We start from the raw sequence: 12,551 nt of genomic DNA, 5'->3' as shown, positions 1-12,551 counted from the left end.
CCAAAAGAGAGCTACAAGGATGACTGTGGAACTTGATCATCTCTCCCATGAAGAAAGATTAAGAGGCCTGGGGCTGTTTGGACTCTAGAAATGAAGGCTGAGACAGGATCTTATTGATGTCTATAAACACCTGAGGAGTGGGTGTCAGGATGAAAGTGAGGATCTCTTTTTGGTGGTTCCCAGTGACAGGACAAAGAACAACATGAACAAGCTGGAACACAGGAGCTTTCACCTCATGAGGAGAAACTTCTTTATAGTGAGGGCGACAGAGCACTGGAAGAGGCTGCACAGAGAAGTTGCAGAGTCTCCTTCTACTAGAGACTTTCAAAACACACCTGGATGCATTCCTGTGTGACCTGCCCTAGGTGATTCTGCTTTGACAGGAGGCTTGGATTTGATGATCTCTAGAGGTCCTTTCCAACCCCAAAGATTCTGTTATTCTGTGAAAAGCCATGCAACCACACACAATCCTCCAAAGATGTATGTGAAATATCAAAGATACACTAAAACAAAAGCAGTGTTTGCTTTTACTTCAGGCTACTTACAGTTAAGACTTCTAATACATCTGCAATTGCACATTCATGGGCTGGTTCAATGTAATGAGATTCTATATCACAGTTTAAAAACAATCAGGCAAATGGAGAAAACAGATGAAAACAATCCAAAGCATCCCTTCCAGAGTAAAAGACAAGTTGACCAGGGATGTGGTTGAGGCCTCATCCCTGGAGACATTCAAAGTCAGACTCAATGTGGCTCTGGGCAGCCTGATCTAGTCGGAGGTGTCCCTGCTGATTGCAGGGGGGTTTGACAAGACTACCTTTGAGGGTCTGTTCCAACATAATGCAATCTGTGAATCTGTGACAACAAAACTTGTGGAACAGATTCTGTCCACTACTACACTCAGTTCTGCCAGACAAGACTCCAGGGGCACCATATAGCAGCCTTCCAGTACCTGAAGCTATCCTTCAGGAAGACTGGAGATGGACTTTTCATAAGGGTGTCTAGCAACAGGACAAGGGGGAATGGTTTGAAGCTGAGGGACAGAAGGGTTATATTGGACCTTAGGAAGAAGTTCTTCAGTATGAGAGTGCTGGGACTCTGGATTTTGTTGCCCAGAGAAGCTGTGGATGCCCTCTCCCTGGAGGTGTTCAAGGCCAGTTGGGAGGAGGTCTTGAGCGACCAAGTCTAGTTGAGAAGCATCCCTGTCCATGGCAGGGAAGTTGGAGTAGATGATTCCTGAGGTCCCTTCCAACCTAAGCCATTGAAAAACCCTGTGTATCAGTCTAGACTTTCATAAAATAGCTGGGACTTTTATAAAAGCAAACAAAATACAAGTGCCAGGAAATAAAACTTGTATCCTATGATGAACGAGCTTTACCTAGAGTAATGGTGCAGCAAATGTACAAGGCAATGTAAAGGCAGCAGTGGTGTGGGTTTTGACATAAAAAGTGGTCAACTCACTTCCATGATCCTAATTTTGACCTGTCACAAGAAACTGCAAGAAGTGTAGATTTGTTTTTCACTTTTAATGTTTGGGGCTCTGTTTTCAAATAGCCATCTCTTCAGAACTATGCAGCTACGATCCAAGATTCAGGTCATGTCTATTCAAGCACCTCTGGAGAGAAAAAGATTTTACTGCAGCCCTAAGTTCTATGCTTATGATTCACTAATGTAAACACAGTCCATATTTAGAACTTGAAAGAAGGTATGATTCAAACTCCTGCACTACCTAAATATAAATATTGATGTTCAGCTAAATTCTTAGACATGATCTAGCTGGAAATGAATACTTTCATCAGGCCTCTGAAATGTCTAATAACTAGTGCTGCATTTTTCACGTTAAACCTATCACTGATTATTTCACAGTTTATAAATTGACATTTTAGTCTATCAGCTTACACAGAAAAATCTGGAAACTGGACACATTCTAAGTTGTTGGTTTTTTTTTTCCCTCAAAAGTGTTCTGAAACTTTAAATGTTTACTTAAATTGAGAATGTTTTTAATGAAAACAGTCCTATATTTTGAGAAATGTGTACCATCTAACTACACTGGCAACAGTTTCACTCCTGTAATAAAATGACAAATTTGATATGATTTTTCGGCTTCACATTTTGAGATCCGTAGGAGTAAAAATACCCCAACAGGCCCCTGACTTGTGAACACAGCTCCTTGGGCTTTTGAATTCTCATTACTAAACAGAAACACACAAATTATACCTCAAAGCTTTATACTTTGGAAATGTTTTGCATTTGTCAGGCTACAAAAACATTTGAGATGCTGAGAAATGCTAAACGTTTAACGTTAGGACGTTACATAAAGGAGCAAGAGAGGCTGGACAAAGAAGCACAAGCATCCTTTGAAGGAATTATTGAGATAAAATTTATAGGGACTCAAATCAAGCTTTATGAAAGCCAACAGCTGTAGCAGGCTGTCACTGCCAACTCAGCTGCTAGTTACCTTGCCTGCAGAGTAAGATTACTGTCCTTGGCAGCAGAGTCAGCAAAATGGGACAAAATGGCCCATGACTTTGCTGTCCTAGTCCACAGCTTGGATCATTAGCACCAGCCACCTTCTCTGGCAGTTCAGCTTGAACTCCATCAGGTGAGATCGAGATATATTTCCACCTCTTTGCTCTGCTAGTGATGATAACTTCCACTGAGTCTAGCACACAGAAGTTCCTTCAGAGGAGTTACATCAGCAACGTGCCTCTGAATTCACCTGGCACAGCTCATGCTCCAGAGAGCCCTAGCCATATTGCATTTTCTTTTGAGGGAGGGTTACAGAAAACAAAACAAAACAAAAAACCAGCACACACACCCCAAAACCCACAAAGGAGCAAACTAAGCATATTGGTGGAGAACATTACCCAAGACTGGAAAGATTTACTTATGAGTAATTTGCATAAAGTTAAAGCAAGTGAGTGATGGCATCCTGTGATACATAGTGAAGAAGGAAAGCTGAAAAATCTGGGAGAAGACTGAACCCACCGAAGGAAATTCCACCAAAATGGAAGGAGAAGCATAAGAAGTAACAGCTAAATGTGCAAGGATTTAAAAAGCTGGAGAATAAAATTAAATCCCTTACACTTTCAATTTGACTTTGATCCAGTTGGGTCACAGTACTGATTCAAAATATTGAAAACACATAATGTAGATGTAATGGGCTTGTGTTTTTAATATGCAACATATATTAATGGTCTTAGCATTGCAACATCACAATTAGATCAATATTCAGTATATATTACTTTTTCCTCTTCTCTATGATGGTTTTATTCATGACTATATTAACTTCATTTCACAAAAGGGTGATTTCCCTGCCTGAAAATGCAGTTTCTTGACTTCAGATTCACCAATTTGAACTGATAGGTTTACCTGCAGCTGGTTGTCAGACAGCAATAGCCAGCAGAAAGTGAGCATTCTGCATCTTCAGACTCCTGCTTCCTCTGGCTCCTTGTTCACAGCCCCCAGAGATGCTTCCAAAGTCCAACTGTTCTCACTGTTCACAGACACATGCAGCCCATCCATGTCATCTGGTAAAGGTGTTAATATTCTTCCAGACGAGAGCCCTATGTTTTTCCTCAGTTGTGGATAACGGTAGAATATGCTCTGCTTTTAAATCAGTAGTGAAGAATCTGAACAAAGTCTCTTTTACAGTTGTGATGTGATTCATTTAGCTAAAGCGTTCTTCAGGCTTTAAGCCCTATTTAAATAACTTCCAAGAGGACAGATTGCTTTCAGAGTGGAAAATACTGCGACAGGAGCACTCTTCCAACACCTTGGCAATCCTTGATCAACTCTTTTTTTTTTAAGGAAGTGGCAGCATCCTGAGGACATTAAATGTCTACAGCAGTAGCAAGTTATCTTTCTTTGTTGAAAACTACCTGAAAACACTCACAGCCCTGCAAGAAGTCAAGTGAACACATGGAGTAAAGAAAAGCAAAAGCTGACCTGGCAGCTGCCCTTTCTGAAAAAGTGGCTTTTAGAAATGACCCAGCATTTACTTCACAACAGCATGATGTAAAAGACTTAAAAAGAGAAGAAAAACATCTGCTGCTCCATGAGGTTAAAAGAATCTAATTATAGTTAATTCCTCCAGAAAATAGTAATATATATTTGTTTATGATAAGGAGGGTCCTAAATTCAGCTACAGGGTACTCAGAGTACATGGACACTTAACTAAAAATACTGAAGCCAGATTCAGGCTAGATGTGAGGAGGAGGTTCTTCACCGTGAGAGTGGTGAAACCCTGGAATGGGTTGTCCAGGGAGGTGGTCGAGGCCCCGTCCCTGGAGGTGTTTAAGACCAGGCTGGATGAGGCTCTGGGCAGCCTGATCTAGTGTGGGGTGTCCCTGCCCATGGCAGGGGGGTTGGAACTAGATGATCCTTGTGATCCCTTCCAACCCTGAATGATACTATGATACTATGATTTTTTGCCTGCTTTGGAGTTTTCCCATACTGAACATTAGAAGTTGTATATTTATCCATCAATTGCACTAAATTCATGAATCATTCTGGAGAACCAAAACAAGCTGCAGTGAGTATTATCCTCACCATTAAATACATGTAAATCTTCTTTAAGTACTGAATAAAGTTGCAACCAAAGAATTATATTAAAAATAGATGTGGTGCAATAGAATAAATTCTGTCTCTTAAACCAGCAACATTCTTTTTAAAAGGCCAGCAAAGTAACAGGTGTAAGGGAAAAAAGCTCACAATCCTCTAAAACACTTGTGTTAAAGGTATTTAGAGATTTATGAGTCATATAATCTGAGGCTGACACTGACTAGAAACCCAGCAAGATGCAAAAAGGAGAAAAATAATGATACTGGACTACTATTTAAGATTCATCAATGAATTAGACAAGAGAAGACTGTTGAACAAATGAATGGAGAATTCAAATAAAATACGGTCTGGCAAATGTGAAGGAAAATCACCACTGAAGGAAAAAGTGGCATAAAAAGATGACAGCTAAAAAGAGATGATTTGCTTCACATTGTGCAGTTTTTCCATTTTCACTAGCTGAATAGAACTGTTACTTGAATGGGATGATTCTATCCATAGTGATTTTTTCCTAACCCTAAATTACCAGCTTTAGTGGCGCTGCCAACCTTGACGTACTGGATGTGGATATTCCAGTTAGGTGTGCACAGTTCAGTGTTCTTACATGGGCTAGAGTTGGGTCATCATTATAGAATCATCATAGGATGGCTCAGGTTGAAAGGGACCTCAGGGAATGGCTACTCCAACCCCACTGCCTTTGGGCAGGGATGTCTCTCAACTAAATTTGGTTGCTCAAAGCATCATCCAATCTGGCCTTAAACACCTCCAGAGAGGGGGCATCCACAACCTCCCTGGGCAACATATTCCAGAGTCTCTCTGAAGAACTTTGTCCTAAGATCCAGTCTAAACCTACTCTCCCTAAGATCCAGTCTAAACATATTCTCCCTCAGCTTTAAACCATTCCCCCTTGTCCTATTGCTAGACACCCTTATGAAAAGTTCCTCTCCAGCTTTCCTGCAGGTTCCCTTCAGGTACTGAAAGGCAGCTATAAGGTGCCCCTGAAGTCTTCTCCAGGCTGAACAACTCCAGCTCCCTAAGGCTATCATTATAGCAGAGGTGCTCCAGCCCTTAGATCATCCTTGTGACCCTTCTCTGGACTTGCTCCAACAGATTTATTTCCTTCTTACGACACTGACACCAGAATAGGACTGGGTCCTCCATGTGGGCAAGTCTGTATACAGAATCAAAGAATTTCTTTGATTTGCTTTGCAAATCTTTTCTGCTGCCAATCTGTCAGGTTTCACTTTTGTTTGTTATATCTATCCCTTTGTTTATTATATGCTGGCTGCTAGCAAGCATTCTCATGTCCATACATCCAAGACTGACAGACAAGCTGTCCATTGGACATCAGCTGAGTAATCACAGGAGACAGACCTGACAGCATTAACAGAGTAACAGGAGGGTGATTACTTTAAATATATTCACGCAGTATTCTTTCACATCCTTTATATAATTTTACACGTATGCTTATGCTAAGTTGTATATTGTTATATGTATATTCTGTCAGCTCCTACCCCAGAGTTGTGCCACAACTGCTTGCTGATTTTCTCTGCCTGTCAGATGTTGAAATTCGAGGCTTTTCTTGCTGTTTTCAAACATACTATTTTGCTATTACATTTTCACTTTACTTACTCCACTCCAGTAATGTGAGCATTCCAAAAATAAAGACAGCAATGCATTCACCCAGCACTCCCCACTCAAAAAATTCTATTAAAACTCCTTTGAATTATGGCTGAGAGCAGAAATGGAAAAAAAGGAAATCAAGGGCTAAAGCTGAAGAGTTAAGAATAAAATCCATTTTTCCTCTAATGAGGATACAAAGATGAATGATGGGGCGTTTCCCAAAGTAGCAAATTAAGGTTTAAAGATAGAAAACACTGGGCAAAAGGATCTCATCTGCTTGCCAACAAAAGTCTTCCCAGCACTGTCTCCTCTCCTGCAGCTTCACGGCTGGTATGCTCAGTACATCAATGGGCTGCCCACCAAGTAGTGTTACCAAACCATCAATGCTGTGGCCTGTGTTTATTGTTGTGGTAATCTGCATATAATACTTAGGAGGAAAATTAATATTTCACAGCATATGACCCAAAACCAAGCAGGCTCTTGCAAATTTACAAATTAATGGTGTCTGGTTTTGCAAAAGAGGACTAGAGAGGTAACTTTTGAGTTGGGAGATGAAGTAAAATGTCCTTTGGCTCACCATACTAATAAACTAGTTTGTATAGTAAAATCTCTTAATATAAAGAGCACAAACCCTGTAGCCAGTTCTACCAGCAAGTCTCAAAGACTACCAATGAGCAAATAGTTACAAATTACAGGAAATCACACCCCCTGAACAGACATTGTAGCTTGTGTTACCATGTGTGAACATGAGTATTACGTACAGACTCGTGTCTCCTAGGACATGAGCGTTCACAAAGGGAGACAAAAAGTCTCTAAAGGGACAGGGCCAAAAGGTCCTCTAGGTGCCTGGGATAAAGAAACAGCCCAAATGTGGCTCAAATGTTAACTGACCTGAAATTTGTATTTGGGCACACAGATGCAAAACTTGAACAGCTGTGGGCAAATCCAAACAATTTCCATTGGAAAATGTTCTCTTTGCAGAAATCACCTATGTAAGTGGAAAAGCCCTGATGGAAAATCCTGAGCAAGTCTAATTAGACACAAAATGCTGGGAAAGAGACAAAGGCAGAAGAGAAGGCTCCGAGGAGACCTAATTGTCGCCTTCCAGTATCTGAAGGGGGCCTACAGGAAGGCTGGGGAAGGACTTCTCAGGATATCAGGTAGTGATAGGACTAGGGGGAATGGAATGAAGCTGGAGGTGGGGAGATTCAGGCTGGATGTGAGGAGGAGGTTCTTCACCATGAGAGTGGTGAAACCCGGGAATGGGTTGTCCAGGGCGGTGGTCGAGGCCCCATCCCTGGGGGTGTTTAAGAGCAGGCTGGATGAGGCTCTGGCCAGGCTGATCTAGTGTGGGGTGTCCCTGCCCATGGCAGGGGGGTTGGAACTAGATGATCCTTGTGGTCCCTTCCAACCCTGAATGAAACTATGAAACTATAAGATTAAAAGTTTTTTAATTACCTGTTATGAGAAATGTTTCACGATTTTTTCAGAGCAAAAGCATCTTCTGGTTTATATTATTGTAGCCCAGTATTTGCTCTGAGTGCTTTGTATGTTAAAGTTCTTGTAGGAAAAGCACCTGCTGTTTCCTGCTCAGTCAATCATAACATCAATTTTTGCCAGGGGCTCTAAGGCAGCTGTAGAAGACTCTGCTGAACAAGGCATAAAACATTTGCGTTTTTAACAGAACAAGAAGCACTTTGATCAAAGCAGTCCATTAGGCCTAGTAAGATGGATGGGCTGGTCTCTTTTCCCAGGCAACCAGCACCAGAACAAGAGGACACAGTCTCAAGCTGCACCAGGGGAGGTTTAGGCTGGATGTTAGTAGTAATTCTTCATAGAGAGCGATTGTCCATTGGAATGGGCTGCCCGGAGAGGTGGTGAAGTTGCCATTGTTGAAGGTGTTTAGGAGGAGACTTGATGGGGTGCTTGGTTGCATGGTTTAGTTAATTACATGGTGTTGGATGATAGGTTGGACGCGATGATCTTGAAAGTCTCTTCCAAACTCTTCTATTCTACTCTACTCTACTCTACTCTACTCTACTCACTGGAAACATTTATATGAAGAACAAAGAGCCCTAGTTTCATTATCTGCAGTTTTAGGGTTTTTTTCCCCCCTCATGGTTCTATTCTGGAGAAAAGCTAAAGTGGAATTTATTAGATGCAAATGTTTACACATGCGGATTGTTTATGCTTTGTGAAACTGAAGGTCAAGTATATATCAAACAAATTGCAAATAAAACAGCAAGACTAAGGCCTATTTACAAGGCTTTTTTTGGTGTCTGCATCTTCACCATTTGAAAATCAAGTTAAAACCACCAAAACACCCCAAAACATCTTAAGGAATCTGTATTTTCTTTGACTAGCACATTGAAGCTGTCCATGGATAAGTTAATCTGAGAACATTCCCAGTCGTATGAGAGCACTTTTCCTTTCACTCTGTCAGTTATCTTGCAAAATTCTGTTTGTTCTGCTTTAAATGGAAGAGAAGCCAAGACAAATATTTCATGTATGCCCACTGCTTGTTCCCTGGGCTACAGGTACAATGCCCAAAGTGATTCAAATACTTCACATTCTTGTATACCACGATGCACTGAAGTCATTCACAGCCCTGCCTGGTGCGCTTACTTAGGTAACTGCTTTATGTTTCAGACTAGCAGCTGCAAACCTTTGAGCACACGTAAACAGAAGATAAACTCCTCTGAAACAGGCAGAGGCACCACTGGCATTCTAAGGGGGTTTTAAAAAGCTTCATTTACTCTGAGTCATAAGAGGTTCAAACATCCTTCAGAACAGCACAGTGGCACAACCTTTCAAAATAATTATTGTTCTGCCCATTACACCAACAACCACAAAGGATGCATTTTGGAGGACCTTAAACCACACTAAATTTACCTTAATAGAGATTAGGTTCAAATGGCAAATTGCTCATTTCGATATGCAATGATCAGGAATGTAACTGCTGTTATAAACATGAAGTTAATAGCTACTTAGATCTGAATGATATATCCTGAGCCTGTCTCAAGGTTAGTGTAATGGGAATAGCTTTGCTCAATGGACAAAGAGATAGCACATTCTTTTTACAATCTTTTCTGCTTGCAGCCCACACCAGCAAAACAAGTGCCTAAAATGCTTATTCCTATAATTAATTGGTTTCAGATTGCAGATAATTTAAAAAATAAATAGCAATCATGCTTCTGTGCTATGCCATTGTCTCAGACAGAACACAGCTTTCCCCACCTTCTTATAAAAGGAACAGAGAGCCACTGTTCAAGAAAGCTTTTCAATTAAAAGTGGAAGCTACTTTGGAAGCTTTTAAAGTCTTTCATCCTTCATTTCATCATCTGTCATATATATTAGATCTCCTTTCTGACGGTGCCTCTCACCGAGCTTCTGGCCAATCACTGACAGCAACTCCAGTGCTCGCTTCTCCTCTCCCCGTTTGCATCCCTACTGACAGATAAGACCAATTTGCTAACTTGATTGCAACATGTGCTTTGAAAATCCAGAATTAAATTCCCTTTTAGATATGCTTTGCATTAATATCTTGAATCTTAGTCTTGCCCAATTACATTTTATTATGTTGTTTTGTTGTTTTATTTAACAACCAGCTCAGCAGACCTTTCAGACTTGCATACCCTGGAAGTGTAAGCAGTTATTAACAGTTATCTTACTCAACTGACAGCAAACAGTTGATCCCACACTTGTGGCTCTGAAGGAAAAAAGCTAAAGCTGAGTTAAGTTGCTGTACTTGTGCTTCCTGAGTCAGAGATAACAAGATGCATGTCAAAGAGTTAATTTCTGATCTGCTTAAAAGTCGAATACTGCATTCAATTGGATTTGGGTGCTAAGGTGTGGAAATGCTGTTTTACTTGTTGATATCTTTAACAAGGTATAGCAGGATTACAGAATATAAATTCTAAGTCTTTATCCAACATAGGAAGTTAAAAGCAGCAGATGTGGCTGGCCTGCATCCACAGGACCCAGCAATGATATTTTAACTCTATAAGGCAAATGCAATATCTCACACAGAGATAAACAAATCCACTTGATTTCCCAGAGCGACAGGCTTTGTCCTACTTCCAGAACTCTGTTTTAATCAGAAAAGATAAATCACAACCATTAATAATTCATTTCATTGTGGTAGAGGATGCCACATTTTAGAGTGGGGAAAAAACCCCACTCAGCGTAACTGGATATTGCATCCAGTTTTATTGCAGACCAGAAATACCCCATTATTGTTTTTTTTTCCAGGAGAAAACGCACCTGACCAAACCCTGGAATGACTTTTAGGACAGTTTGAAAATCTTGGCTCTGATAAATGTAACTGCCTCCAAGAAATTATTTTGTTCTTGAAAACAATTCTCTATGGATGAAAACCACCAACACCACAGCTTGTCAAAGCTTCACTCATCAGACACAAACACTCCAAAATACATCCAAACAAAACAATGTTACAACACAAAATGAAAACGCAGAAATGTCGTTGATGGAAAACTCGCCCAGCCTTTCTGGGCACGTTAACCAAACCTGCAATGTTCTAATCACCTTGCTAGACCTGTCCCTTTACATCATCAAACTGGTGGAAGCAATGATGCAGTGCAGTAAACTAATCCTAACCATCATTCTTTATGCCATGAACATGAGAAGCAGAGCTGTAGGAAGTGGATGCTCTCCTGCTGGCTCCAGCTAACACTGCAGTTATAAGCCAGGTTACAAGAGCAAAGCTTCTCCCTGAGAATAACATGCAGACATTTTAAGTCATTCCCAAACTAAGCCATATACAAGTGTTCAGATAAAGGCTATGAAACACCATTGGAAAAGACAGATTAGTTATCCCTAGGAATTTCAGGTGTGCAGGGAGAAGTTGTTCTAGACTCATTTTGCTGCTGGAATCTAGAAGGTAAGAAACAAAGAAACCCTCTCTAGCTATCAACCTAACAGGGAAGAGTTAGAAAGTCTTATGCAGTGTAGAGCATAAGCTCCGATACAGCTGGCAGATCAGGACATCTCTGGGAAGGAACTGGAAATGCTGAGTCCCAGTAAATTCCTTCCTTTCCTTTTCCACTCACGGAAGAGCAGGGGAATCCAGCAGAAGAATCTCAGCTGAACAGCCTCTGACTGAATGCAGTCCACCTGCCTAGTCAATATGAAGGAGGAAGGAGCAGTGACAATTCACCACCTCTTCCCGACATACCCATCATGAGATGGCAGATGGAGAAGATAATGGATAGAAAAATATATTACACCTACAGTCAGCTCTTTCCTCTAACTCACACAAACACCTGCAAACTATGCAGGGCAGGAAAACACGCACCTTGTGGAGGATTAGGCAGCATGGCCACACAGGGCATGGTACCCTGCAGCAGGCCACCTCCATCTGCAGCCAAGACAGACATTTGCTGTGTTGCTGCAGTTGTTCAACCATATTAAGCACGCTGAGGGTAAGACACTTGTTTCCCTGAAGTCCCAGTAAGATTATTACATTGCATTTAACTGCTTCCAACAGACATCAAGAGTGAGTGAGTGGATGGGAGAGAGAAAGGGAGAGAGGAGGGGAAGCAGGACAGCAGGGGTGGGGAGAGATAAAGAGAAAACTAGAAAGGGAGAGATGTGGTTGTGGCAAACAAGTTGTCCTCATGCTCATTTTACTGAAGCTTCAGACATATGAAACACATGTGGACAGTCACTAAGGGAAATAGAATAGAATAGAATAGAATAGAATAGAATAGAATAGAATAGAATAGAATAGAATAGAATAGAATAGAATAGAATAGAATAGAATAGAATAGACCACACCAGACCAGACCAGGTTGGAAAAGGCCTTTGATATCATCAAGTCCAACCTATCATCCAACACTATCTAATCAACTAAACCATGGCACCAAGCTACACTAAAGCTTAGGATCTACACAACTCCTCTGATAGAGGAACCAATAGCTCCTCTTGTAGTATGCCACTGGCATTGCTTCCCCCTCCAGAGAAAAACAACTTGGCACTTTGCAAACTATGGAACAACAACTGTGCAAAAACCTTTAAAAAGGAGGCATAATTGGTTTGCAAAATTTGTAGCACTCTGAAGATATCATAGTGCCTCAGGTTTTGAGATCAGTGTTTTACAGGGAATATAAAGGAAAAAACAATCTTAAAACAGGCTCCTTTCCACTCCACAGTTTTTCCTCTGAACTTATCAACTGCTGCATTTAATTAGCATTGCAATAGGCAACTACAGTATTATGTTCTGTGTTCTCTTTAGAGTGGAAAAATAACGTGATAGTGTGCATAAACAGTGATACACAAGGGAGGTTCTTGCTGGATTTAAGGAAACAGTTTTCACTGGGAGGCTAATCAGTAATTGGAGCAGGCTGTGC

The 12,551-nt window shown here is 41.0% G+C and overlaps 1 protein-coding gene across 8 annotated transcripts in view; it reads right to left on the bottom strand.

The window, feature by feature from the left end:
• The window catches only part of MPP7 (MAGUK p55 scaffold protein 7), a 143,014-nt gene that overhangs the window by 45,512 nt on the left and 84,951 nt on the right, over positions 1–12,551 (bottom strand). The gene's annotated exons all lie outside the window — the stretch shown is intronic.

The sequence above is a fragment of the Melanerpes formicivorus genome, unplaced genomic scaffold, assembly GCF_026170545.1.
Source record: "Melanerpes formicivorus ecotype bairdi unplaced genomic scaffold, bMelFor1.0.p_v2 SCAF_13, whole genome shotgun sequence".
NCBI classification, from domain to species: Eukaryota; Metazoa; Chordata; class Aves; order Piciformes; family Picidae; genus Melanerpes; species Melanerpes formicivorus.
This window is presented reverse-complemented; position numbering and strand designations above follow the sequence as displayed.